The sequence below is a fragment of the Vipera ursinii genome (assembly GCF_947247035.1).
Source record: "Vipera ursinii genome assembly, chromosome: 3".
Taxonomy (NCBI): Eukaryota; Metazoa; Chordata; class Lepidosauria; order Squamata; family Viperidae; genus Vipera; species Vipera ursinii.
In genome coordinates this window covers 54857274-54885255 of record NC_139516.1, presented here as the reverse complement: position 1 = coordinate 54885255, position 27982 = coordinate 54857274, and the positions used below count along the sequence as shown (strand labels likewise).

The 27982-nt window shown below is 41.6% G+C and overlaps 1 protein-coding gene across 4 annotated transcripts in view; it reads right to left on the bottom strand.

Moving 5' to 3' along the window:
* Positions 1-9238, bottom strand: part of ST3GAL3 (ST3 beta-galactoside alpha-2,3-sialyltransferase 3) — a 214126-nt gene extending 204888 nt beyond the window's left edge. For 2 of the 4 annotated variants that reach the window (XM_083358463.1, XM_083358466.1), the window contains exon 1: positions 9029-9238. The gene's annotated coding sequence lies outside the window, so the exon portion shown is untranslated. Of the gene's footprint in view, positions 1-8490; positions 8683-8971 lie in introns of those variants that run through there. The other 2 variants (XM_083358464.1, XM_083358465.1) reach the window with 2 other exon arrangements.
* Between the last annotated feature and the right edge of the window lie 18744 nt (positions 9239-27982).

Genomic DNA, 27982 nt, shown 5'->3' with positions numbered 1-27982 from the left:
AACTGGGCCACTCACTGCCTCAACCTGCCATCTCCCTGCAAAAGCCAATTCATCAGCTCAGCTCCACATCCCTGCATTTACCACGAATCAGCTACTCATCATCTCAGTACCCATCACTCAACATTCCCCGCCAATTAAAAATGTTTTAGTTCTGAAAATGCTGATTTACTGTAACATACAAAGGTGAATTCCCACCTTTTGAAGTCAAAAACAAGGAGGGATTGTTTATTTAACTGTGTGATTTTGGCACGTTCAAGAATCTACATTAGTTGTCCACATTCGCAATTACAAAAACCTGAAGAAATACTAGTTTAAATGAATAGGAAGAACTGACAAAGGCGCTCTATTAAGTTTAAAAAAAAAACAGGACTGACAGAACCAATCATTCTTATTTATTAGTGTAAATTTACAGAGGCTGACATGTTGAGACATGTTGGGTTGTGATTCACTAGTACACCCAAGTCCTTCTCATGTGTGCTCTCGAATAAGATCTTCCGCATCCTGAACGTGTTTCTTTTGTTTTCCTTATCTAGATGTATGACTTTACATTTCTCCCTGTTAAAATTTTATTCTTTTGTTTTTGCCCACTTTTCCAATCGAAGTCTTGTGGAAATTCCCCCCTCTCTTTCTGACTGCAGGTTGTCCTTGACTTACAGCTACAATTAGGACCAGAATTTCCGTTGCTAAGCAAGATGGTTAAGCAAGTTGTGCTCAATTTTATTTATTTATTTATTTGTTTATTTTATTTGTTTTGTATACCGCCCTTCTCCCGAAGGACTCAGGGCGGTGAACAGGGACATAAATATCAAAATGCCCAAATACAGAAATTGAAAACAAATTAAACCCTAGTGCCCAAATGCAGAAGATAAATTACATAAGAGCCTTGGTGGAGCAGTGGGCTAATGCCTCCTTAAGTAACACCAGCTGCCAGCAATTAGTGCAGGTTCGCATCCCACCAGGCTCAAGGTTGACTCAGCCTTCCATCCTTCCCAGGTAGGTAAAATGAGGACCCAGATTGTTGGGGGCAATAAGCTGACTTTGTAATAATGCCGCTTGGGGGGGGGGGTGTGAAAGCCCTGGTAAGCAGGCATATGCATAGAATGAGGGCTACTGCTAAGCTTGTAAGCCGCCCTGAGTCTTTGGAGAAGGGCGGGATATAAATGGAATAAAAATAAAAATAAAATAAATAAACATTAAAATAATAATTAAAACAAAACCATCAGACCAGGCTGGATTGTTCAAACAGATAGGTTTTTAGGTCACGTCGGAAGGAGCGAAGGTCAGGAGCCATCCGGAGCTCAACCGGTAAACGGTTCCACAGGTCAGGCGCACCCACAGAGAACGCCCTCCCCCTGGGGGTCACCAGATGGCATTCTTTTACCACCTTTTTGCTATGGTTGTTAAGTGAATTGTGGCAGTTAAGTGAATCATGTGGTCGTTAAGTGAATCTGGCTCCTCCCATTGATTTTGCTTGTTGAAAGCAAATGACAATCATATGACATAGATGCTGCAACTATCATAAATACATGCTGGTTGCCAAGTGCCAGATTTTGATCACATGATTGCGGGGATGCTGTGACAGTCGTGAGTGTGAGGATTAGTTGTAAGTCACTTTTTTCAGTGCCACTGTAACTATGAACAGTCATAAAGGAATGGTTTTAAATCAAGCACTACTTATATTAGACACCTCATCTTGTCCATGACTTGACTTCAACCTTGTCTTGCTTGAGCCATTATGCTGTATGTGTGTGGACTGAGCCTGACAAAGTTGTAACTGTATTTTGTTGGTATAAAACGTTGGTGGCCAGTAATCTTTGATCATTACAATAAAAGAAGAGCCTTGGTGGAGCAGTGGGCTAATGCCTCCTTAAGTAACACCAGCTGCCTGCAATTAGTGCAGGTTCGCTTCCCACCAGGCTCAAGGTTGACTCAGCCTTCCATCCTTCCGAGGTAGGTAAAATGAGGACCCAGATTGTTGGGGGCAATAAGCTAACTTTGTAATAATGCCGCTTGGGGTGTGTGCGAAAGCCCTAATAAGCAGGCATATACATAGAATGAAGGCTATTGCTAAGCACATTGATTTGTGCTTTAAATTGTAAGCCGCCCTGAGTCTTCGGAGAAGGGTGGGATATAAATGGGAATAAATTAAAAAAAAAGAAAGTAGCCAATTATGGTTGAAAAGTATTTCTGTAGCTTCACTAGAAGGTCAAAGAAGACACACTAACCCATCCTGCACTCAACCTGTTCAATTTTGCTCCTCAAGCGATCCTATAAAAGTATAAGTTTAGAATTTACCAAGGATAGGACATACGGATCTATTGTAGTGGTATGAACACATAATCATGTGCCCAGCCATACATATATTTGTAAATAAATAATACCACAGAAACACTAACAGAATCCAGTGGTCTTCTAGATTAGTCAAATAAGCATTCTTTGGCACAGCATCTGCCCTTTCAAACCTATACCCAACCAATGCCATCCTGAGATTTGTTTGGCCACCAATTCTACTGGTATTTCATAACTGTTTGAAAACCAGTAAGTTTCCCCAACTATGTAGGTTGGATAAGCTCATTAAGGTTTTTCTTGACATGATTGGGATTGTGTTTGAGTCTGATTGTCCTTGAGTGCAATTGTACTATCCTTGTGTTATTCTTGGGTACTGTTATATTGATTTTATTCCATTGATTGTAATCCTAAATTCACCACCCAGAGTCACAATTTGCAAGACAGACTGTTCTATAAATTGAAGTACAGGTAATCAATTTACAACAGTTTGTTTAGTGACCGTTCAAAGTTATAATGGCAGTGAAGAAAGTGACTTATGACCATTTTTCACACTTATGACTATACATGGTCATGTGATCAAAATTCAGACACTTGGCAACCGACTCGCATTTATGATGGTTACAATGTCCTAGGATCATGTGATGACCTTTTGTGACCTCCTGTCAAGCAAAGTAAATGCAGAAGCCAGAGTCACTTAACAACTGTGTTACTAACTAAACAACTGCAGTGATTCACTTAACAGCTGTGGCAAGAAAGGTTGTAAAATGGGGCAAAACTCACTTAACAAATGTCTCACTTAGTAACATACATTTTGTCTCAATTGTGGTTGTAAGTCAAGGACTATTTATAATAAATAACTAAATAAATAAATTCTGTGTGTGTCATGGCATCTCTGAAACTTCTCATAGCTTAGATGTAGTGTCCATATAAATGACAGTATCCAAAGCAAATTCAAACTTCTAAAACAAAATCAGTTTGCCGCTGAAACCTGTTCCTCTTTTAAATGCTAAGTAAATACTATCAAAGCCTCTCTGTATTCTTTTTCTGTACACATAGCTCCAGTGACATAGTAAATTCTTGCATTTAACGCCTTCATGGGAATTCATCATGAGGAAGTGCAAGTGATTGCAAATAGCCTCGAGTACAATTGCTTGTCTGAACTGCAAAATTTCAAAATACAGGTTTTATTTTATTTTTATTTATTTTATTACATTTATATACCGCCCTTTCCCGAAGGACTCAGGGCGGTTTACAGGGTGATTAAAAAACCAAGATACAAAAGTTAAAAACAAATTTAAAAAAATTATATTTGTCCCTGCATAAATAAAACCCCAGTTAAAATAAGATTAATCTTCAGTCTGGGCCAGAGAGCTCGAAGAGCCAGGTCTTCAGGCCCCGGCGGAATGAACGGAGGTCGGGGGCAGTCCTCAGCTCCACTGGCAGCTGGTTCCAAAGGGCAGGCGCCCCCACTGAGAAGGCCCTATCCCTGGGTGTTACCCACCGGCAATCTCTTACCGGTGGCACCCTGAGAAGACCCTCCCTGTGGGAGCGCACTGGACGAAGGGAACTTGATGCCGGCAGCAGGTGTTCCCTCAGATATCCCGGACCCAAGCCATTTAGGGCTTTATAGGTCATCACCAGCACCTTCAATCTCACCCGGAGGGCAACCGGAAGCCAATGCAGCTCGCGGAGTAGAGGTATTACATGGGAGTATCGGGAAACCCCCATCACAACTCGCGTGGCCGCATTCTGCACCAGCTGAAGCCTCCGAGTGGTCCTCAAGGGCAGCCCCATGTAGAGAGAACTGCCTTCTAAAAAATCCTTGCCTCAGTTGTAAAAATGAGTATGTGCAGGGCTTTTCTCATAGAACGCTCAGAACGGCGTTCCGGCACCTTTTTTTTACAAAAAAAAAACAAAAAAACTTTTGCACAAGTTGTGCTGCTATTGGCTTAAGCCTATTGCAGGCTTTGCTCTTTTATGACTCATGGACCTCAACTCCCAGAATTCCTGAGTCAGCTATGCTATTGGCTTTCTAAAGTCAATAGGAATTGCTGCTGAGCTTGCCAAAAGACCGGGCCGGCAAATGTTTCACAGGCAAGTTGCAGCGAAGGCAGGAACTTTGCACTCCTCCCTGCTCCCCAACTATACCATCTCAACTAGGTAAGATATTATTTGCAAATAGGATATCCAAGTATGACTCAAGGAAATTTTCCCTGCATGGAGGGAGTAGTGGTTTGTTTCACTTTGTTTTACTTTTCAAATTGCTGTAGGGAAGAAATGATGATTAGAAAAAGGCAGGAAGTTATTTTTATTAGGAAGAATTCATTTATCCCATGCTAGATCTTTGGGAGCTTAGTACCACCAGCACAGAACATGTGCTTTTCTGAAACTTCATTCAAATTCAATTCCTGATAGGGGCATTTGAAAAAAAAAGTTATTTATTAAATTTATATGCTGACTATCTCACTGGGATGACTCTGAACTCAAGGAGAGGGCTTGCAACTTCTGTTTGCATTTCTGCACACTGAGATAATCGGCCATTGTACAAATACAGAACCTATCACGCTTTTATATTTATATGGAACAGATACATTACCTGAAATTTTTGGAATGTGTAAAAAATTTGAACCAGCCCAGAAACTCATTTCCCATTGTTTGTGTATATAGAAAATAAACCCTGAAATAGATTTGGAAAGAGCTTTTGAAAGGACTTTCATTAAATGGAAATGTTGCTAAGCATAGAACTGTTGAGTTAATTTGCAGCTGTTTCTGCTGTTTTCTTTTTATGTGCTTATGATTTTACATCGCATTTTAAAATCAGCCAAATTGAATAGGAATAAGATTGTGACTGAAAGAATACTAATTCTGAAATATAGTAAATATCTTTAACAAGTAACATTAAATTTAGCTTTAATGTAATTTGCTTGTTTACTGTAGCTAAAACTGGAAATTATATTTCTAAAACATTAGTTTGGATCATTGGAAAGAAAAAAGATTTAATATTTATGATTCAAAAATATAAATATGTGAGAAACATGTTTTTAAAGACCTTTGCAGCTTGTTCTCATATATACCCTGCCACAAAGGAATAACTAAAATTATGAAATTTAGAATCTACCAGGCTTCCCTCCCATGGACAGAAGACAATCCATGGGAAATGTGAATCCGTAATCCATAGCTTTAGCAGCAATAATAAATTTAACTATGCTATGCATATTTAAGTTAGCCAAGCTCTGGAGCAGTGGTAGCAATCTTCTATCACAACGGCAAGCCCTTTAAGATTATATATTGTTAATCATATGTGAAGAAATGAGGAAAACTGTGGTTAAAGAAATTGTTCAATCCAATAATAAAATTTCATTGATAATTGTTGAATCAACCACAATAAGCAAAAATACTACCCTTATAGTATTTGTTCGATACTGTATCGAACGTATGGGAATGAATTCACCAGTAAATTTGTTTTTGGACTTGGTAGAACTTGAAAAAGTAACAGCAGAAGGAATATTTGATTCCTTACTCCAATGTCTTTACTCTTATGGGATGACAGAAGATTATTTGAAAAAAATATTTGATTTCTCTGGCATGCAATGTCACCACTGTAATGATGGGATGTAAAAGTGGAGTGAAAAAATTGCTGTCAGAACGTTTTCATTCTATTATAGTTTGGCATTGTGCTAATCACAGACTAGAATTATCAGTAGGTGATGCTGCCAAAAAAACTTCAGGAATAAATAGATTCCAATCATTTATTGATAAACTGTATGTCATACACCATGCTTCACTGAAGAATAGTAGAGAGTTGCATTCATGTGCAGAATTACTGGGGATTGAGCTGCTGAAAATTGGAAGAATTTTAAGTACCCGATGGGTGTCATCTAGTTTGCATACAGTTTTGGCTGTATGGAATAATTTTGAATCCCTTGTGTATCATTTTGAACAAGCAATGCATGATCCTACAACAGAAAAATGATAAATGCACTTATGATGGCTTGAAAAGAAAAATAACAACTACAGAATTTCTATTGGACCTAGGATTGATGTATGATGCTCTCCAAGAATTGTCAGATTTAAGTTTGGATCTACAGGACCGCAACATCGACTTGTATAAGGCAAATAAGAAAATAAAAATACTGGTACAAGTTTTTGAAGAAAGAAGACAGAACTTTGGGCCCTATTATAAATGTGCTGTTGCTACTGTAAGTGATCTTCGCTTTCGTGGAGTTTTACTTCACAAAAGAGATTCAAGAAAGGATCCTCCCATTGACCCAAGTATATTTTATACAAAATTGAAAGAGTCAGTTGAAAAAAGATTACTTGATAGCAAAGACGATGAGTTGGTGTATTGGTCTTGCGTACTTGATCAAAAACATTGGCCTGAAGATGTTAATACTCAACTGACATTTGGAGAAGTGGAAATTAGAAACTTATCAATCAGACTGCAACTAAATGAAAGAGAAATGATTCGTGGATTCCGTGAATACATTCTCGAAAAGACATATCCATAAAAACTGTTGCATTTGATACGGGCTCTGAATACCATTCCTAGTTCTTCAAGTGAATGTGAACGTGGGTTTTCACAGATGAATCTAATTGCCACCCCAACAAGAGCTTCGTTAAAGACTAAGACAATTTCAGCACTTTTGTTCATCAAACTTGTCGGAGCACCTCTGAGACTTTTCGATCCTTCAAAGTACATTGATCTGTGGTTACTCAGAGGACGACATTCGGCCATAGATACTAAGAGCAAGGAAAGGAGTCGAGAAGATTTACCAGATGAGAATTGGACAAAAGTTTGGAATTTTCTATGAACATTTACCTTAAATACAATAAATTAAATGTATGTTAAGAATTGAATATATAATTGTTTAATTATATAAATAAATATATAAATAAAATTATATAAATAAAAGATTAACAAGATGAGCGTTCCGGCACCTTTTTTTTTTTTTTAGAAAAAAGCCCTGAGTATGTGAAAACATTACGCTAAAGCTTTTTCTGACATCATACTCTAGTGCAGGGATGGCGAACCTTTTAGAGACTGAGTGCCCAAACTGCAACCCAAAACCCACTTATGTGTCGTAGGGTGCCGGGTGGGCATGGCCCATTGGGTGGGCATGGCTGCGGTGGTAACGGCAGACTGGGTGGGACTAAAAAGTTCAATCAATTCCAACTTTGCGAGATTATTTTCCCCCGCGTGAAGTTGAAATTGATTGAATCTTTTTTTTTTTGCACACGGCGGTGGAGGCCTAAAGCAAAAAGGTTTTATAAAACCCAGCTGAAGGCCTAGGACTGGGGCGACAGTGCACGTGCCCACAGAGAGGGCTCTGTGTGCCATCTGTGGCATGCATGCCATAGGTTCACCACCACGGCTCTAGTGTATGTGTCCAGGTACATTCTATATTGTCTTTAACAAAGATGCATGTAAGATTACACAGACCTTCATAAAATTAGAACAAGTTGATGAAACTCATAAGGAAACTCACTATTAGAAGACGAAAAGGATCAGATCCTTCTAAATACTCACTGAGCAAAACCATTCTAACCTCTATTGACAGAGGGTTTCCTGTCAGATTACTTGAACAAATGTCACTCTGACTAGAAATAGTGAATATAAATGTTTGAAGAACGACAGCAGCAACATTCTTAATATCACATAGGTAATCATATCTGTGTGGTGCATATTCCCAAGTTACTTTTACTTTGGGTCCTACTCCTCTCTTTAAACAAAACAGCTTGGTTTACAATTTGAATTGGCATTCTTTTCACTCGGAGATCATTCAATAAATGCATCTGGAGAATTTCTGTGGCTACTCAGCTAGAGAGGCAAATAGTTCACCCAAGCAGTGGAAACACAAATGGAGGAAACCTTAAGCATCAACAAATTAAATCACTGTTCCGACAATCCTTTTCCTTCATGCTTCCTGCCCCTTCACTTCAACATACCCTATAATACCCTAGAGTACAGGCAAATAACTTGTTGTAATCCCCACATGTTGCAATCCAACAGTTCCAGCAAGCATGCACCATACTAAGTGGTGCAGGCAGCTAGAGCCAAATAGCTGGAAGATCATGAGTTGACGATCCCTATCAAAGTGGAACTACCTCTGGCTATTTCAAGAAGAAACAACCATCTTTTTTAAACATAAAAAGTAGTCTCAGGCAAACCATCACCCCTCCCTACTTAATAGACGGCCTTACCCACTTCTTCCACTCCCGTCTTATTCCTTCCAAAGTATCCATTTCAACCAATTTCACCCAGCAATTAATTCCAGGACCTCTGTGTGTTGAAAAAAAAATAAACAAACCCCACCACAAATAAATAAGAATGGCCGATGGAGCGAGCAGGAACTACTAGCCTGGTGGAAACCGAGACCACATCCTGGATGGAAAGGCGAAACGAAGCGCCACGCAACTAGGGTATGATGACAAGGGCACCCAGCTCGCCAAATGGTAACGAGCTGAACGACAGAATATCTGACTAGCCGGGGCGGGGGTGGCGGAAAGGGTTATTATTCGGAAGGAAGACACGGACTATCAGGCCCTGGCAGACGAGCAAGTTTTAGGCAGGAGAAATAGGCCACGAAGCGCAAAGTGACAAATCTCAGCTGGACGGGCATCTGACCAGGACAAAAAGGGGAGGGAAAGGCAGAAAGGACGTTGAAGCGGAGCACTCGCTCACCTCTTCCTTCTTTACCGATTTTGAGATCGCATCCCTCCTCCGCGCTCAATGGCTTACCAGGGTAGCGGGCCGATTCCGGCCACCTTTCCTGCGGGCTCGAGTCCTGCACGCCTTGCAACCCGCCATGCCGGGCCCAGCAGCGGCAGCAGTGGCCCTCACCGGCCTCTAGGGCAGGGGTCGATCGCCAATCACACAGCAAGGCGGATCTTCTCACGACCAATGGGGGAAGGCGAGGGGCACTCTTCACGGCAAGCCCCACGATTGCGGGAGAGCGCTGCCCAATCAGACACAAGAAGGGCTCTCGCCCACTCTAGCGTACCAAGAAGGCGCGCAGCTGTCCAATCAATGGAGACAAGAAGCGGAGGGGGCTACAGGACGTCCAATCAGTTCGGCCACATTTTCTCTCCCCCCGCCGTTCACTTCAGACTTGGACGGGGCACTAAACGGCTTTTTTAGCCAATTGCGATACAGTGTAGAAGGACGGTTGTTCCCGGCAGAGTTTGGATCTGCCAGGAGGGCATAAGTAAGGATAGAAATCTCAGATCTCAACCCATTTGCACTAATGGAAATTGCTACCGCTGCAACCCTCTAAAGGCAAACATATCGTTCCGATGCGGTATCTAATGTAAATTTGTGGCATACAGCGAGGCGCTTTTGGCATGTCTCCATTTTCAAGATCAAATTAAGCTTTGCAATAAATGCGGTAGTACCAGCCAGAGTAACTTTGGGTCCTTGGTACTCTTTGAACCTGGTTTTCTTCCGGATGTTTCATTACCCAGTTATGTAACATCTTCACTGTATGGGGTTACACCTTCAAGTAATATCAATAGTAACTTTATTTTTAAAAAAACAATGAGCTTATCCATGTTTAACAACCATGGTTTTAAGCAGTTAACCATTCCATCTGGATTTTTATACTTAAACTGTAATTTTTAGTTTAGCGTTCCCTGCAAACTCAGCCAGTACACTCTGAGGATCCATCCAGAAGATTTGATTACTCATATATAAGAAGGATGGATGTTGTGCAAATACTGCCAATATTGCCAAACAGACAGAGTTTCCCTCAGGGATAGGTGCCCCCCCCCACAGAAAACTTCGTTGCAGACCTGCAAAACAGTCCAGAAGCACTCTTAAGTCATTCTAGCAGGAGGAGCTAGAATACCCTTCGAGTGTAGAAAACCAAGCCAAGGACTGGAAGGATAAGTGTGGGTCTGGGCTAGTACATTCCTACAACAGGTGGATGGGCCGAGGGATCATGCAGCCCTCCCAGTGGAATGATTGAATGGATGAGAGAATGGCATTTCTGAGGAAGAGTATCAGGAGTGTAATGGCTGGCTTGCAGATAAGGAAGTAATTCTGGATTAGGGCAACCACTGGTGACAAACGGAGCTGAAAATAGCAGCTCTCTGGATCACTGATGTCATATATACCACACAAATAAATCAATTTAAAGAAATATCAGCACTTTAACCGTAGTTTTTAACATCCGCAACCTTCTTGGCTCACCAGATTGAATGATCCGATGGTCACATCGTTGAAAAGCCATTGTCAGGGTCTGACAGAGTTACTATTTAATAGTAAGCATATACTATTAATAGTAAGCATATACTATTCCTTTCTTTAATACGCCTTACACATTAGATATTCTGAACCTTTTCCCCCCCCTCTGACTTAGTTCATCCTTTAAGAGACTTCAAAAACAGAGCAGAAAATGTACGTACTGTATATCTATGACGGAATACACAAAGTAATGTTAGAGCAATGGTTTAAAATAACGTAACAGGGAAAAAAGGCAATATAAGCGTGATTCAAGTCCCTTTCTTTAGCATCCATTCTATCCACTTTATCCGTGGTTTGCATTGATTTCCTGGACTCGGATCCTATCACCGAACGTTCTGTGTGCCGTTATTTTTTGACATCTTCTCATTTTTTTCCCCCCAGGGGCGGCTCCCTCCTTAATTTTTGCAGGTCCCGCTTCAAACCGCGTCGTTTTCCGTCTCGTATAAATGGCTGCATTCTCTCTGATTCTTCCAAATCTGCTGGCGCTCTCGCAGCGCTTCCCTGGTTTACTAATCCGCTACACGAGGTCATTATTGGTCCGGAAAAGCAAAACTAGCTCTCTGAAGAAAGCAATCCGGCTGAGTTAAGGCGGGGCCGAGACATCGTAGCGGAACTTCGGTTGAGGAGAGCTCGCAAGCTCTTAGTTCTCTCGGAGTAAAACCGGTTCCGCTATCGTAGCCGGAACCTACACAAAACTAAAAAGAAAATGCAAAGGGAACTTTGCAGAGGCGATCCTTTTCGTTCCCTCTGAGCATGTAGCAACATTTTTTTTCCTTTTCAAAGCAAAAGATTGCCAGCTGCCGGTGTCAAGCAAAGCAATTCTATAGGAAGAAAAAGGTCTGCCTTTGACGTTAAGATACGAACATTGTGATCGCCTCAAAAATTTTGATTAGGGTTAGGAATCTACCTGGATTCAAACCAGAGATGGGTGTGGGTATCTCGTGTTGGCAGTTTCTTGGGAAAAGCTGCATCTTAAAAAAAGATATATTTGATTATCATTTGTGAGCTGAACCGTTGTATTGATTCAGCAAACCTAAGATTAACCCTGACAAAATGCATGTGTAAACCAAATCATTTATGAGGTTGGAGTGAACCTCACTAGAGTGTTTGTGTAAAAGCGCCTTTCATATAATTTTTGCCCCATAACTCAAAAAGGTCAGTTCTTGTCCATGAAGCTGTGTCAGAAGAATGAGGACACTCATAGGCAAAAGTGTGGCTCATACATTTTGAAGTAATGAGTGGAATATATATTACCACTAAGGAGGAAGACCTCTGCAAGGTGGTTCCATTCAGATTCTAAAACAGCTTCCCAAGCTATTCTGCTAATATATTTGACCACACACAATGGGAACCGTAGTTTCCACACACAGGTAGTCCCTGACTTACAGCAGTTCGTTTAGTAACCGTTCAAAGTTACAATAGCCCTGAAAAAAAGTAACTTATCACCATTTTTCACAATTGCAGCCTTTGTAGCATCCCTGTGATCATGTGATCAAAATTCAGAGGCTTGCCATCTGGTTCATATTTATGACCGTTGCTGTGTCACAAGATCATGCGATCACCTTTTGCAACTTTTTGACAAGCAAAGTCAATGGGGAAGCCAGATTCACTTATCAACCCGATTACTAACTTATCAACTGCAGTAAGGCACTTAACAACTGTGGCAAGAAAGGCCATAAACCTGGCCAAAACTCATTTAACAAATGTCTCGCTGAACAACAGAAATGTTGGGCTCAGTTGTGGTCATAACTTGAGGACTGCCTATATATGGAAGACACTGGGGGAATGGAAAAGCTAGAAGTGGTTAGTTCAGCCTTCTGACTACAACACTGATGGTCTCGTTTCTATAAGAATTTCCAGCATATCCTCTTTTGCCCTCTTCAGTGGCCTGGAAAAGTGCATGGCTTGGCTCACCCATGTTGCAATATTTCTTGTGAAATGGCCTACTAATTGTGCAGTGGCTGTTTTGAATCTCTATTTTTAGTAACACCAAATAGAAATAGAGGCAAGAAAGGTATCGTGTTTTGTAGTATCACCATGTGATCTGTCAAGTGCTGTTTATTGTAAAACAAAGTAATATTTTTAGAGTACCTATCAAAATTACCAGCTGTGTATCAACAGATATCAGGAGATACGTACCACAAAAGTAGGCACAATTTGAGCAAAATAAATAGTTAATCAATGTACAGAGAATTGTGTCCCTCCCAAGAAGATAAAAGCACAAAGTCAATAGAAAAAATGATTCAGTGGAACCAACAGAATGGAGACTGGTGAACAAAATTTAAACTGAGTACATGAAGAAAATAACCAGGGTTGTCCACTGGTTATGGTAAAAAAATATCAAGATGATAACCTGGCTTTTCTATGTGTCAAAAATAACCCACCAGCTAAACTACAATTGCGCCACCATAGTGGCCACCATGACTTTTCTTTAACCATATCCTGTGGACACCACTGAAAACGTCAGTCATAAAATTCAAAAAGTTCAAAATGAGCTATAATACATTTAACAGGCCAGATTTTAGCTGAAGAATATGGATCAAAAGCAGAAATTGCAAGAAATTCAGCTGAAAGATGAAGCAGGGGGATATTATAATTGCAAAGAATAGGGATTATATCAGCTAAAACGTTGAAAAAGTTCACATCCCCTTTCATTTTGTGCAATACCACAGAATATGCTGAAGTGTTCCTCAACTTACTAGAAGTATGCAGTTCTACAAGGTTGATATCAAAAAATAGCTATCAGTCAGAACTTCTCTTTTCTTCTGATTTTTCCTGGTGTCCTTACATATTTGCAATAATGACGAACCTCCCCCCCCCTTATCCTTACATATTCTCTGAAAATTTCCTGGAATTGAATAAACCCAGCAAGGCTGCAGCAGAAAAATTTCTTAAGAGGTACTTGTCCTAAAGGTGCTTTTTCAAGAGGCAACTAGACTTTTTTGTTTTTCTTTGAAGATCTTTCGCTTCTTGCATGAGAAGTGAAACGTCTTCAAAGAAAAACAAGAAAATCCAGTTGCCTCTTGAAAAAGCACCTTTGGGACAACCATGACCTGGATGACTGGGAATCTCCATAGCAATTTAACAGGACTTGCTTCATAATAAATATGGATAAGATCACAGAATAAATGGCAACAGAATCTTTTCCTTTTTTTTTACAAATTTTATTGATTTTCTAATATTACATTCACATATTTGAAAAGCAACGTGGTGGCTGGGTAGTAGTAATTCAGTTACATACAGATATCATTAGTACAGATTTCAAATTGCTACCATAAACATTTCCTCTCTTTTTCCCTTCATATATACTGTCTATTTGTAGATTTAAAGACAAGTTTTATCCTATCAATCACATAGAAAATAACTTTCTTATATATATCCATAGTTTTTAGTTTACACATATTCTAATTGTTTTAACATACAATCTTTTAGACAATCAATGACCTAATGGATTTTTCAATTTTAATTTCCACTAACATTTAGATTTAACATTTGATATTTATCATTCCCAAGATTTTTAGTATACTCCCAATTCATCTATCACCATTCCTCACAAAATCTAATATTCAAAATACACATCCCATTTACTTAACTTCTCATCTTCTGTGTCAACAAATTAAGGATACAATATGATATCCTTCCTTTTTGCTAATTTTCAGTTGTTTTCTTTAAGTAGTAATCAAAATTTCTTTTTATTTCAATATTTAATACTTCCTCTCTTCCTCTTTGTATCTGCTATCTCTTGCTTAAACTGATAATTTTTGTTTTTAACATTCCATATAGACCTATTTATTACTTTCAACAATAAGTGTTTAGCTTGTCTACATTATTCACTTTTACAAGATGGTCGGAACTCCATTCTTCCTGGGTCTTATTCTGGCTTTTTTCCTTTGCCAAATCATCTTCCATGTCCTTGTTTTTGGGTCATCAGGCCAGTCTCCTTGTAATATCATGTATATTAATTGATATTAACAAAACCATCCAGTCACTATTTTTTTGAGGGGACTTGTAGGTCTAGTGCAGGGGTGTCAAACTCAATTTCATTGAGGGCCGCATCAGCATTGCCGTTGCCCTCAAGGGGCCAGGTGATTATGGCTAGGGTGGGCGTGGCCTACTGGGTGGGCGTAGCTAGAGTGCGTATGGCCTACTGGGTGGGCATGGCCAGCTCTACATTGTTCACATCAAGGGTGCCTATGGGGGCCTGGGCTGGAGTGGGACAGATCTGAGGATCTCTGGCAGAAGGAGGGTCTCTGGACCAGGGCCAAGGCAGTGGGGGCCATTCCTTCACTGTTTCCAGGATGGCTTCGCGGGCCACATGAAACCACTTTGCGGGCCGGATCCGGGCCCCGGGCCTTGTGTTTGATATGTCTGGTCTAGTGGGTCATCTTTTTATTCTTCCATATCAACATAGTTGTTCTGAATTGTTTGTCTTCTCATCCAACTGTTCTTTTTCTAGATCCTCTAGTTCAGACATGTCAAACACAAGGCCCGGGGGCCAGATCCGGCCCACAAAGTGGTTTCATGTGGCCCCCGAAGCCATCCTGGAAACAGTGAGGGAACGGTCCCCGCTGCCTTGGCCCTGGCCCAGAGACCCTCCTTCTGCCAGAGACCCCCAGATCTGTCCCACTCCTGCCCAGGCCCCCATAGGCACCCTTGATGCCAATGATGTAGAGCTGGCCATGCCCACCCAGTAGGCCATACGCACTGCAGCTGTGCCCACCTTGGCCATACCCACCGGCCCCCCGAGGGCAACCACAATGCTGATGTGGCCCTCAATGAAATTGAGTTTGACACCCCTGCTCTAGTTCCTAGACTTTTTACCTCAACTTTTGAGTTCAACTAATTTCCTGTGCTTAAGCAAATGATTTTAACTAGGATGGCTTGCTGGTAATTGGACTTTAGATCTGCAGCTCCCTTGAAGGATTTTTGTGCCTCACTAAATAACTATCACATCAGCAAAAATATTTTTATTTGCAAGAAAAGGAAAAGTGCTAATTTTTGGTGAATGTGCTAATGTAACTTTTTCTACTGCTCTGCTTTAACATTGTTTTTATTTTCTTTTTTCTTTCATTTTAAGTAGCTGCTGTTGTTTTGAGGAGCTATAATTTATACATAATTTAACAAAGCACAATCCAACTAGAATGAGTATTTCTGCTAGAAATACACTAACTTAAGAAGATGGGGAAAGCTGTTGATTTGGATGGAATGTTTTTGTCTTCGTTGAGGGTGTATAAAGTTGAATGAGGGGATTGAATGAGAGGTCCTTGGTGCTCTCTGAGCTTGGGTTTGTTTTTTTAGACATTTCATTAACCAAATAGGCAACAACATCAGTGCTACTAGCTACAAATATTCTCCTTTATTAGTTAGTTGAATAAAATCACTTTGAATAGGTAATAGCTTTTTTCAACCACCTCTGTCAAGCCTAAGCTAAGTAAAAAAATGAAATAAAAAAATAGCCATTGAATGCAAAACTAGTGCTAGTGATAAGAAAGAATTAACTATTCTATGTGAAGGTAGCAGGTTAGTTTAGGAGGCACCAGGTAGACCATGTAGCACAATGTTCTGTCCTCAGATGTCCCCTGATGTAACTTCCTCTTTGCTCAATAGATCTGAAAATCGGTTGAGCTGGTCAGTTGCTCAAGTTGCTTTTCCTGTTAGATAAGTGTGTGCTCACAGAGATTGCAAATAAAAGGGCCATTGATATAGGCATGGCCTGCCTCCATGAAAAGGTGAGGGAAACAATTATCTGGATAGTTACAGCAAGATTGTAATTTGTTAGCTTGTGTTTGGTGCCTCTAGAAACACTGTAATATGTTCTCAGGTGTCTTTGTGGTAGAAAGACTTCATATAAAGCCCGCTTGCGTAATGTAGTAAAACTTGAAATAGGATCTCTGCTAGCCTAAACCACTATCTGGTGGGGATGGGTTGGGGTTCCTGGACATAGAGTTCCTGCACAGTGAAAAAGTGACAGCTAGGGAAGCCTTTGCACAGCTTCGTTTAATATGCTAGTTGCATTCTCTCCTAAATTGAGAGGCTCTCCCATCAGTCAGTAATGATCGGGTCAGTGCATGGTTTTACTGCAATGCCTCTACATAGAGCTGCCTTGGAAGCCTCAACTGATCCAGAATTTAGTAACATAGGCAGCGATGGCATAACTAGGTATACCCATGGAACACGTCTGCTCTGCTAGCTGTACTGGTTGTCATTATGCTTCTGGGGAGAATTCAAGGTGCTGGTCATCACCTATGAAGTCCAAATGGCTTTACTTTATCTATCTCTAATGTTATCTACCTGAACAATTCAAACCAATAGGGTTAGTGCATTTCAATTTCCTTTGATTAAACAATTCATTCTATCAGGATCCTGGAAGTGCACCTTCTCTTTAATAATGCCTGCCATTGGGAATGCGGTTCTCCTGAAATCCAGGTAGTTGGTATTTCAAAGAGGTTTGAACACCTGGCTCTTTGCCTAGCCCCTAGGGCCTTTGGCGAAGATGATTGAAGCCCCCTTCTGGGTAATGTGACTATTACAAACAATATGGCTATTATCCAGTTTGTGCTATCATTTGTTCCTTGTTTTTTTTAAAAAATCATTGTATTTTATTGTTTGGAGTGTTTTTGATTTTTATTCTGTGAACTAAACAGAATCATTGTGAAACGGATGGTGTAAAATGTAATAAATACATACAAGCATAAAAGATTTATGACATGATTCCTAGACCATGTGATGAAACTTAGTCATCTCCATCTGGTTTCTTCATAGCCTACTATGTTGTTTTCCCAGGCTAAGAAAAATACTTATGGTGAAAGATATGCTTGATTGCTAGAATCTGTAACTAGCATCCATATGATAATTGGTGAAGCAGTCGCTGTTTTTATTTTCACCAATAAATGGTACTTACAAATACTGTCTAATTTCAATATCTCTTTGAAAATTTAAATCACAATATTTGCATAATATAGAAATAATTTGACTTCTTGGCAAAGAGAGCAGAAGCAGATTAAGCCTTGGATATTCAAACAGAAGGTATATAAGAAAGAAGGAACCCAGTATTAGACAAACAACAGCCTAGGTCCTAGGTCACCAATCACACAGCAAGGCGGATCTTCTAACGACCAATGGGGGAAGGCGAGGGGCACTCCTAGGCTCTAGGAGATGAAATAACATTAGAGTGTTACTCATTTACTGCCAATTCTCAGGAAAGATGAGAAGTAAATGAGCCTTGGTGGAGCAGTGGGTTAATGCCTCCTTAAGTAACACCAGCTGCCTGCAATTAGTGCAGGTTCGCATCCCACCAGGCTCAAGGTTGACTCAGCCTTCCATCCTTCCAAGGTAGGTAAAATGAGGACCCAGATTGTTGGGGGCAATTAAGCTGACTTTGTAATAATGCTGCTTGGGGGTTGTGTGAAAGCCCTAAAAAGCAGGCATATAAATAGAATGAAGGCTACTGCTAAGTTTGTAAGCCGCCCTGAGTCTTCGGAGAAGGGCGGGATATAAATGGAATTAAAAAAAAATACCCAGTCAGCCTTGCAGAACTATTATTAACCATCAAGAATTAATTTATACAAGTGTACTACTAAGGATGTTCTTTGATATATTGGATATGACAACCGTATACTTTCAAATAAGCTGTCTAAACCTTTGGCAGTTCTGTTTTTGATAAGCTAAATGATGATAAGCAAAAGCAAGACTCTGAAGATCTGATAGAAGGAAAGTGAAATTGCTCGAGATTATTTTAAGACTAGAAGAGCTAAAACATATATTGTGTGTTATATTATTCAAAGGTTGGCTGCAAAGTTGACCCAGGGACTTTGGAGAATATGTAAGTTTTAACTTAACACAGCAGATAACGTATTGAAGATGAATACAGCAATAGTTGATCATTCCAAAATGCAAAAAAAGTACACATGTGCATAGCAGAACTCCACTGAACATAAGAGAACTCAGAAAGAAGCCAGACTGGCTACTATAAAGGCCTTATCAGTCCTTATAAGATGCTGAGCAGTTCTTATCCTGTTAAGGAGAGATACAGTATAGCATTAAGCAACTACAAAAATATCAGATGCTGTGAGACATATTTGTATGTTACGTTACCTTTTCTTTTCTTTTCAGAAAAGGAAGTGGGAAAAGCTTACCTGAACTTCTTAAGACAATTTAAAATATAAGAGAAAAATTAGAGAATTAATTCATCCTCAGTTATCCACTTTCAAAATTTATAATCCTTTTTTATCAGAGATTTTAGAACGTGCTTTTTTTTTTTACTCAAGTTCCTGCATAGGGGGAAATCTAGAAAATTGCAGAGGTGGAGAAGCCCATAGTGGCATAAGCATTTTCCACTTGGCTATTCAGGGCAGTGTGATGGGGACAGGAGGGCTGACGTAAAAATTGAGCACCAATCTCTACCAATTGTCAGAGCTAGTATTACAGCTATTCGCTGATCTTGATACCATTTTAAACAATTCTGCAGTTAATCTAGTTTATTTTTCTAGTTTTATATTATAGGCTATATACTTATTCTGTTGGTAACCCCTTTGGCCAAATATAAGTGGTCAGTGATGTATAGCAACTAGAAAGGTTTGGCAAACCATTTTATATATTATATACATAGCCCTAAATAAGAATTGCCAGATATTTGACAGCAAGTGGACTGGTGCATTCTCTTTGGTAGATCGTAAGTTATGCAATCAATAGAAATGTAGTTTCACAGTTGCACATTAAGCTCCAGACAATGCTATTTTATATTGAATGGTGGGTGGGGCATTTTTTTTTTCAGGCAGAAGAATATTATGGACTTGCTCTACTATTTTCTAGTACTATAATGCCCACATTATGATTCAGGAAGGAGGATACATTCTTCCTAAGTACCTTCTCAACATCTGCCAGGACATTGCTTTAAAATCTATTTGCACTCTGATACCTAGCATTTCTGCTTATATGTGGCTTTGTTTCATCCAGTGGTTCTTTCTATCCTTACATTGGTATTTTTAGGAGTGGTTTATCGATAAGACTACACATTCTGCTCAGCAAATTCCCAAATGACAATAAGGGGGATAATTAAAGTAAATTCAACTGAAGAGATGAAGGCAAGAAAATGAATCAATGAGCAAAGAGATCTAATATACCATAACACACACTGGCGTACAGTATAACACGCACCTCATTTCAAAAAGGAAATTTCAGGAAAAAAAACACTTAAATTATATCGGCGTATAACACGCACACATCATTTGCCCCCTATTTTCAGGAAGAAAAAGTGTGTGTTATACGCCAATAAATACGGTATTTTCTTACCTATCTTGCTGCTAACAGAATTCATTTATAGAAATATATTGTGTAACAGAAAACATGGTTTAATGCAATTAAAATCATAGATGGATAATTAAAATAAACAAAACCTTTATTGAAATATATCCAGAAGTTTCATTTATCACCCTTTATGCCACCATACTCAATAATGGAATATTTGAGACTAGCCTATATTTAGAAAAAGAGTCACTTGGTCAAAAGAAGGCTTTTTCAATAGAGGAGATAAAATTGTCTCCTTTAAATAGGCAGGAGCACATTGTTGTCTCAATAGTTGCAGATCACCTCCCTTAATCATGACAACAGTAGCTGTCAGTCTAATCAGCCAGCAAAGTCAGTGGTTCAGCAAGCAAATGCTGAACTTCATCTCTCCACATACCCTGCTCATGTCCTTGAGATTGACAAGCTAAAAAGAAACCATATGAAGTTATTTGGTTATTTCCTTGTGCATTGCCCCAACCCATCAATTGTTGCTTTTCAGTATTTGATACTTGACAATAGGTAAGCATGAAATATAGCTCAGTTCAGAAAACCAAATCCTCCCACATTAATTAGCAACTGCATTTTTGTACGGGTATCCTCAGAATTTAAGAATCCCATAAAAAATTTCTAAACAAAGAATTTCTTTGTTGAAAGTATTTTCCAGATCTATTTTTTGAAAAGCAATGTTATGTATTTTTATCTGTTTTTTGTCACTACTTTAAAAGCAATTTAAAAAAATGAAATTAGGAAGACTTGTGTCAAAATCCCTATATATCCATGAAGCTCCATAGGTAATCTGTTAGTTCTATATTCACAACATTATGTCTGAAATAAAGAAGAAAGGCATGAATATTTTGAAAGTGAAGAATCTAAATATGAGAAGTGGAAACATTCTTCATGCCTATATCCAAGCAAGGAGAATATCATCCTAAGTTATATAAATGGAAACAGAAACATAATACTGTAGGACTTAACTAAAAAAAAGATGCATAAGCTTCATATAACTGTTTTCTCCCTGATGAAAATAAAATAAAAACATAAAGGTAATACTGAAACTCAGCAGCGGTTCAAATTTCTAACATAGGAGAAATTTTCTTCAGTCTGCAACATTCCAGAAATGTTGAGAATTCCAGTTCCAATGCAATTGGAGGCCATCCAATTTGCTGGCTTTCTGTTACAAAAATGATAAATGACTAACATTCCAAGCTCAGTTCTGATACAGTTGCACTCTTATTTTCTGAGAATTTTCTCTTTCTCTGCTGTCAGTCTAGATTAAAACAGATTAAAAACAATATTCCATATCAAAACTGAAAAGGGGCGTTTTCTTACCCGAACGCCTTTTCTCAGCATGATGATGGAGAATCCACGAATGGGTTAACTCCGTCTTCCTGCCCAATTAGACTAAGTCAGTCAAACTTGCCACGCCTCTCCTGGGCCAGGACACCTCCCAGTCACGAAGAAGGTGAAACAAATGACAACAGTCTGATGTGTTGGCTCCCATACCCCTGACACAGGACCTGACGGACAATAAGGGGTGGGTGTGGATTCTCCATCATCATGCTGAGAAAAGGCATTCAGGTAAGACAGCGCCCCTTCTCCAGCATGATAGATGAAGAATCCACGAATGGGACATACCGAAGCTGTCCTGTCCCTATGGGAGGGAATCAGTCTGGGCCTGTGTCCCACCCTGTGGCACTACCTGTTGCAGCATTCTCCAGCCAAATGAGGCATCTGCGGAGGCAAACCTATCCAGTTTATAATGCCTCACAAAGGGGGAAGGTGAGGACCATGTTGCCGCCCTACAAATGTCCTTAATGGATGCCTGCGTTGCCCAAGCCGCAGACGTTGTGGCACTATGAGTGGAGTGAGCAGTGATACGTCTGGGAACTGACAGGGAATGAGATTGGTACACCCCTGCAATACAAGTCCTGATCCACCTGCCTATAGTGGAAGCAGAAACTTCCCCCCCCATAGTAGAAGGTTGAAAGGAAACAAAGAGGGCTTCCAACTTGCAAAAGGATGCTGTCCGCTTAATATAGTGGCATAAGGCCCTGCGGATGTCCAGAGTGCGCCAATGCCATCCCAAGGCATGAGATGAATGAGGACAAAAATCCGGCAAAATGACTTCCTGCGCCCTATGAAACAAGGTATTGACCTTAGGAATAAAGGAGGGATCCAATCGAAGGACCACCCTGTCAGCATGAAAAACGCATGTCCTGTCTGACAGAGAGAGCTGCCAATTCAGAAATACGTCTAGCCGACGTGACGGCTATCAAGAAGGCCACCTTAATTGTCAAGAAACGCAGAGTACAGGTTCCTGATGGGTTCAAATGCAGGAGAGGTAAGGGCCTACAAGACCCATGACAAATCCTAAGAGGGATACCGGTGAACCACAGGTGGTTTGGTTTTGGTCGTTCCTTTGAGAAATGAGCATGCCATAGGATGTTGAGCCAATGCCTCTGAATTGCCCCATGTAAATACGGTGGATAGAACCGCTACTTGTCGGCGGATGGTATTGGGCACCAAGCCTTTGTTGAGCCCCTCCAGTAAGTAGTCCAAGATCCTCGGGATAGTAATAGCCCAAAAACCTAACTGGTTCTTTGCACACCAATGAAAGAAATTTTTCCAAGTGGAGTCATAGATCCTGTTTGTTGTAGGCCGTCTGGAGGCCTGAATCATCATAATCACCTCTAATGAATAAGACTCATGTGTCAGGAGCCGCCATTCAAGTGCCAGGCGGTCAACTGGAGCCACTGGGGTTCTGGATGATGCAGAGTCCCCTGGCGGAGTGAAATGCGATCTGGAGGAAACCTCCACGGTGGAGAGATTGACAGACTCACGAGGTTGGCAAACCACGGCCGTCTTGGCCAGTGCGGTGCAACAAGTATCACCTCTACACGCTCTTGCAATAACTTGCGGATGACTGCTGGGATCAGAGGGAGAGGCGGAAAGGCATACAGCAAGCCCCCGGGCCAAGGGCTGCAGAGGGCATCCGTCCTCTCTGCCCCTGGAGAGGGGAACCGGGAGAAAAACCTCAGAAGCTGGGAATTCGCCAGAGTGATCCAATGTCGACCTGCTGAGAAAGTCCGCCTGCTGATTTGCCTCCCCCGAGATGTGCTCGGCCCTGAGGGATCAGAAGTTGGTCTCTGCCCATGAGCCCAACAGCTGGGCCTCGGCCATAAGGGACCTGGAACGGGTACCCCCTTGCTGGTTCACATGGGCTTTTGCCACTACGTTATCTGTGACAACCAGGACATGTTGTCTCGCCACCCTGTTGTGGAAGTAGTGTAGGGCCATATGTATGGCTTTGAGCTCCAACCAATTGATGTGCTGCAGGTCTGACCGGGACCACTGGCCCTGAGCCAACTGAGACCCTAGATGTGCTCCCCAGCCAAACAGGCTGGCGTCCTTAGTCAGAGTGATTCAAACGGGCTCCTGGAACAATGAGCCCCTGGCTACCGCTGGTGAGGTCCACCACTGGATGGATTTCAGTCTGGCCCATGGGACTATTCCCATGAAAGACACCAACTTCCCTAAAAGGTGGGAAAGAACATCCAGGGTGACTACACGCTCCCTTTGGACCTGAAGGACCAGGGCTCTGATGTTGTCCTGACGTTCCTGAGATAAATAGACCCTCCATAGTTCGGTGTCTATGACCGTGCCCAAGTGAAGAAGGTGGGTGGAGGGAACTGTCTGGCTCTTTTGAAAGTTCACCGAGAACCCGTGGTCCTGGAGAGTCTTGATAGACAAATCCAGGTCCGATTGAGCCACCTGGACCGATAGGGACTGGAGGAGAATGTTGTCCAGATAGCACTGGATGCGTACGGGGACGGACCTCAAGTGTGCGGTCAGTGCCGCCAAGATCTTGGTAAACACTCTTGGGGCTGACGAAAGGCCAAATGGTAAGGCTCTGTACTGGTAATGGTGAGTCTTGTAGCAGAACCTGAGGAAACTCCGGTGGTCGGGAAGGATGGGAATGTGAAGGTATGCTTCCATGAGGTCGATAGATGTCAGGAAGTCTCCCCTCCTGATGGACTGTAGCGTTTGCATCTTGAATTTCTTGTATGCAAGATGAGAGTTCAGTCCCTTTAGATCGAGTATTGCTCTCCATTCTCCAAATGCCTTCAGAACAACGAAGAGGATGGAATAGAACCCCCTTCCTAGCTGTCCATCCAGAACTGGTTCTATGGCTCTTATTTCTAAGAGGTGCTGAATAGCCTCTGACATGAGAGCCTTCCTGACCGCATTTTTTGACAGCGGACAAGGAATGAAGCGCTCTGGGGGGACGGACATGAATTCTAGGGACAGACCGCTCCTGATGGTGTTGAGGCGTCTGTGGTGGTGGTTTCCCATTCTTGAACAAACAACGTCACTCTGCCACCAATTGGGGAGACCGCCCTGGAGTCCTTTAGACTTTCTGAAGGGATGTCCCCCCCTGTGCCTCGAAAGGGCCGCTTTGCTTGAAATTGCAACCTGGGTCTGTCTCTGGTCCCCAGTCAGTTGAATTGATGGTCAGACCTGGGAGGGAAGGAGCAGGAGGGCTGAACAAACTCCGATACTGATCCTGCCCAGAAAAATTTTCTGTGGGTGTACGGGGTAGGCCGTCTATCTGCCTGTCTAAGAAGATGAGACATCACCTTATGCTTGTCCTTGTTTTCCACCAAATAAGGTGTCAAGGCCTCCCCAAAAAGCTGACCACCACAGTACGGGGCAGCTGCCAAGTGCCACTTGGATTTAACATCTGCTCGCCAGTGTTTGAGCCACAGGAGCCTGTGAGCGGTGACATTGGAGGCTATGGCCCTAGAAGAGAATCTGGTGGCATGTAGAGATGTGTCCACTATGTACTCCGAAGCAGCCACTAACTTGGCTAAGTCCTGGTGCATTCGGACTTCCTCCAGGGATACTCTGGCCTGAAGTTGGCAGAGCCAGAGAAGGGAGGTTCTGGCAAAGAAACAGGTGGATGTGGCTGCCCTTACCACCCATGCTGAGGCCTGGTGGGTCCTGTGGAAGGAAAGTTAAGATTTCCTGTCCTCCGCCTTCAAGGTCTCAGCCATATCACCAGACACCATGGAGGAGAAGAGTGGAGTCAGAGGTTCATCCACAGAAGGAACCTCTAGCACTTCTGACAAGGCTGGGTGAACATTAAAGAGCTTCTTGTCCATCCCCCCCTGGAGAGGGAAAAGTACCAGGTGTTCCCCATTGCTTCTGCACCATGTTGAGGAAGAGAGGGGGACAGGGGATGTGATGCTCAGTGACCACAGGCTCTGAAAATACTGGCCTCGTGTCTTGGCTGGTGAACATACCAGGATGGGGAACCTGGTCAGGACCAACCTTAGCAGTAGCGCTGGCCTTATGAAGCAGAGATTTGAAGAGTGCTGGATTGAATAGACCAACAAAGGGAGGAGGGTCTGGAGTTAGATCCTCATTTATTATTATTTATTTATTATTTAAATTTATATACCGCCCTATTCCCGTAGGACTCAAGGCGGTTTACAGGGAAAATTAAAATACATAACATACAAATTAAAATCAGTTAAAACTATGATTAAATTACAGTCCCTGAAGTTAAACTAAAACCCAATTAAATTAAATTAGTTAAAACCCCTCAGTCTGGGCCAAACAGCTCAAAGAACCAGGTTTTCAAGTCCTGGCGAAATGAGCGAAGGTTGGGGGCAGTCCTGAGTTCCGTGGGAAGTTGGTTCCATAGGGCCGGCGCGCCCACAGAGAACGCCCTTCCCTGGGAATAACCCGCCGGCATTCCTTAACCGGCGGTACCCTGAGAAGGCCCTCCCTGTGGGAGTGCACAGGACGATGGGAAGTTGATGCCGGCAGCAGGTGTTCCCTTAGATAATCCGGACCCAAGCCATTTAGAGCTTTATAGGTCATTACCAGCACCTTGAATCTCACCCGGAGGGCAACCAGAAGCCAATGCAGCTCATGGAGGTGTTACACGGGAGTATTGGGAAACTCCCATCCTCCAAGGGCGGCATTTCCATTGGGTCGTACTCCTCAGAAAAAGATACTCCGCTGCAAGGAGACCAGGTGGGAAAAATGGGGTCAGAATATTCTGGAGCTCCCAACTGGGAGAGATAAGGCGGGGTCATTGAGGCTACCGATTCGGGTGCATACTCTTATTGACATTGTAAGGCCAATCCCTGGGTGACCGCCTGGGAGATCAGAGCCTGTAACTGCTCTGGCGACCACACTCCCTGCGCCTCTGAGGGCCAAAGACCAGCTGCTGTGGGTGTAAAGGTGGGCTTGGTTAGTGAAAAAGTTAGTGAAAAAAGAAGCAACCTGTCCTTCCCCCTTAATTCAGGAGAGAAGGCAGGCAGTTCAGAGAGTCTCTGCATGCCTCTGATGCTATCGGCATGCTTAAAAAGGCAGTGCAGGCTTTCTGACAAAGAGCCTCCTATCAGCTAGCTGCTGGTTAGCCAGAATTCAAAATGGCGGCTGCAACTAGCGTGCTGCAAAAAACAGAGCCTGGGGCTGGAAGGAGAAGGGCAAACTCCGATCCTGAGAACTACAGCGAATGCTATCTAATTGAAAACCCTCCCCACAGACTTGCAACAGTGAAACAGTTGACACCTCCGGAAGGCTGCAGCTCAGTCAGAGCTTGCAGCTGGAAGGGGAAGGAATCTCAGGGGAATTAGGCACTGCGCTGATCCCAGTGCAGAGGGAAGGGGAGAATCCACGAAGGGGAAAAAACTATATGACCTGCTCAATTACTCAGAAGAGATGACTCAGCAAGATTCTGGGAGCCAAAATTGCCACGTCTTTTCTGGGCACAGACTAAGTCGTGATGGGAGGTGTCCTGGCCCAGGAGAGGCGTGGCAAGTTTGACTGACTTAGTCTAGCTGGGCAGGAAGACCCATTCGTGGATTCTCCATCTATCATGCTGGAGAAAGATAGTTTGGCTCAGTTTATAAATAAATAACATACTCTGCAAATCTAATAGGGCTTGTATGGATGAGTGGTATGTATGTATGGTATTGTTTTCTATGCTCCTGATTCTTGCTGAGGTTTGGTAAAATGGTTAAAGAATTTGGGCTTTAAGAAACTAAGTCATTTTCCACTTTCTACTGCGTGTCCAGATGTCTGAAAACATGATCCAGTTAATAAAAGTTAACAAATGGAAGGCCAGCAGAGCTGCACTGAACATGATCTCCTGTCCAGCCCCAAAATCCTCTTCATTTCTACAGCGGTTCCTCCTGGCTTTCCTCCCTTTTCTCTATTACAAGCCAAGTGCAAGAGCATTACTGTGTTAGTAATGCTTCAGCCCAGCCTGGGCCTCTCACAGGGTGGCTGATCTTAGCTAGTTCCTAGGTAAGATGTTAAAAGTTTCTAGCCTTGTAGCCCTGCAGTGTTTTTAGTAAAGTGTTAAAAGTTTCTAGCCTTGCAGCCCTGAGTATTTTTAGTTAAGGTCTACTCATTGTTCATACAATCCTGTAGCAAAATAAATGGTCCAGTCTGTGTATTTGTCACACTTTTAATTTCGTTTAAATAAAGTTTGACAAATATGTAGACTAGGCCATTGCATAAATAACAGTATTGAGAAGAAATGATATTCTAATGACTAACATGCAGTTTTAATAGGAGTATGGACCTCAGTTGTAGATATTAGATGCAAAGTCATATTTTCCTTCTCCCATTAGCCCTTAATTTCCTGATTTTTTTTTTTTTAAAAAAACATTACACACACTGTTTTGTAGGACTTACCAGTAATCTTGAAGGGGAAAAGGTGATTTGTAGTACCTGGGGATGCTTATTTTTGTTTTTAAGTGCTCTCAGAAAAAAAGAATCCAACATTGGTGATTCAGCATTTTCAAGAAATACTTTGGTAAGTCCATTAATTAGTTAAAGCCAAGGAATTGTAAAAGCTTCCTATATTATTTTGCACATGGAAACTCAGAAGGAAATTTCATTAATTTTGATGCAATTAACTCTACGTTTTCAGTCTTAATCAAAGCTGAAATTGTTCACATTATGAGATGAAGTGGTCACAACAGCCATTTATCTTGGATGCTGTGCCAAGGTCTGAAATACAGTAAAAGGCAGCAGTCTAGGATCCAATGACTATAATTTTGATCACAAACAATTGACATGTATTTTGTATTTAAATAAAAGTAATCTGTGATAACTACTCAGTATAGATTCATCATGCTGCAT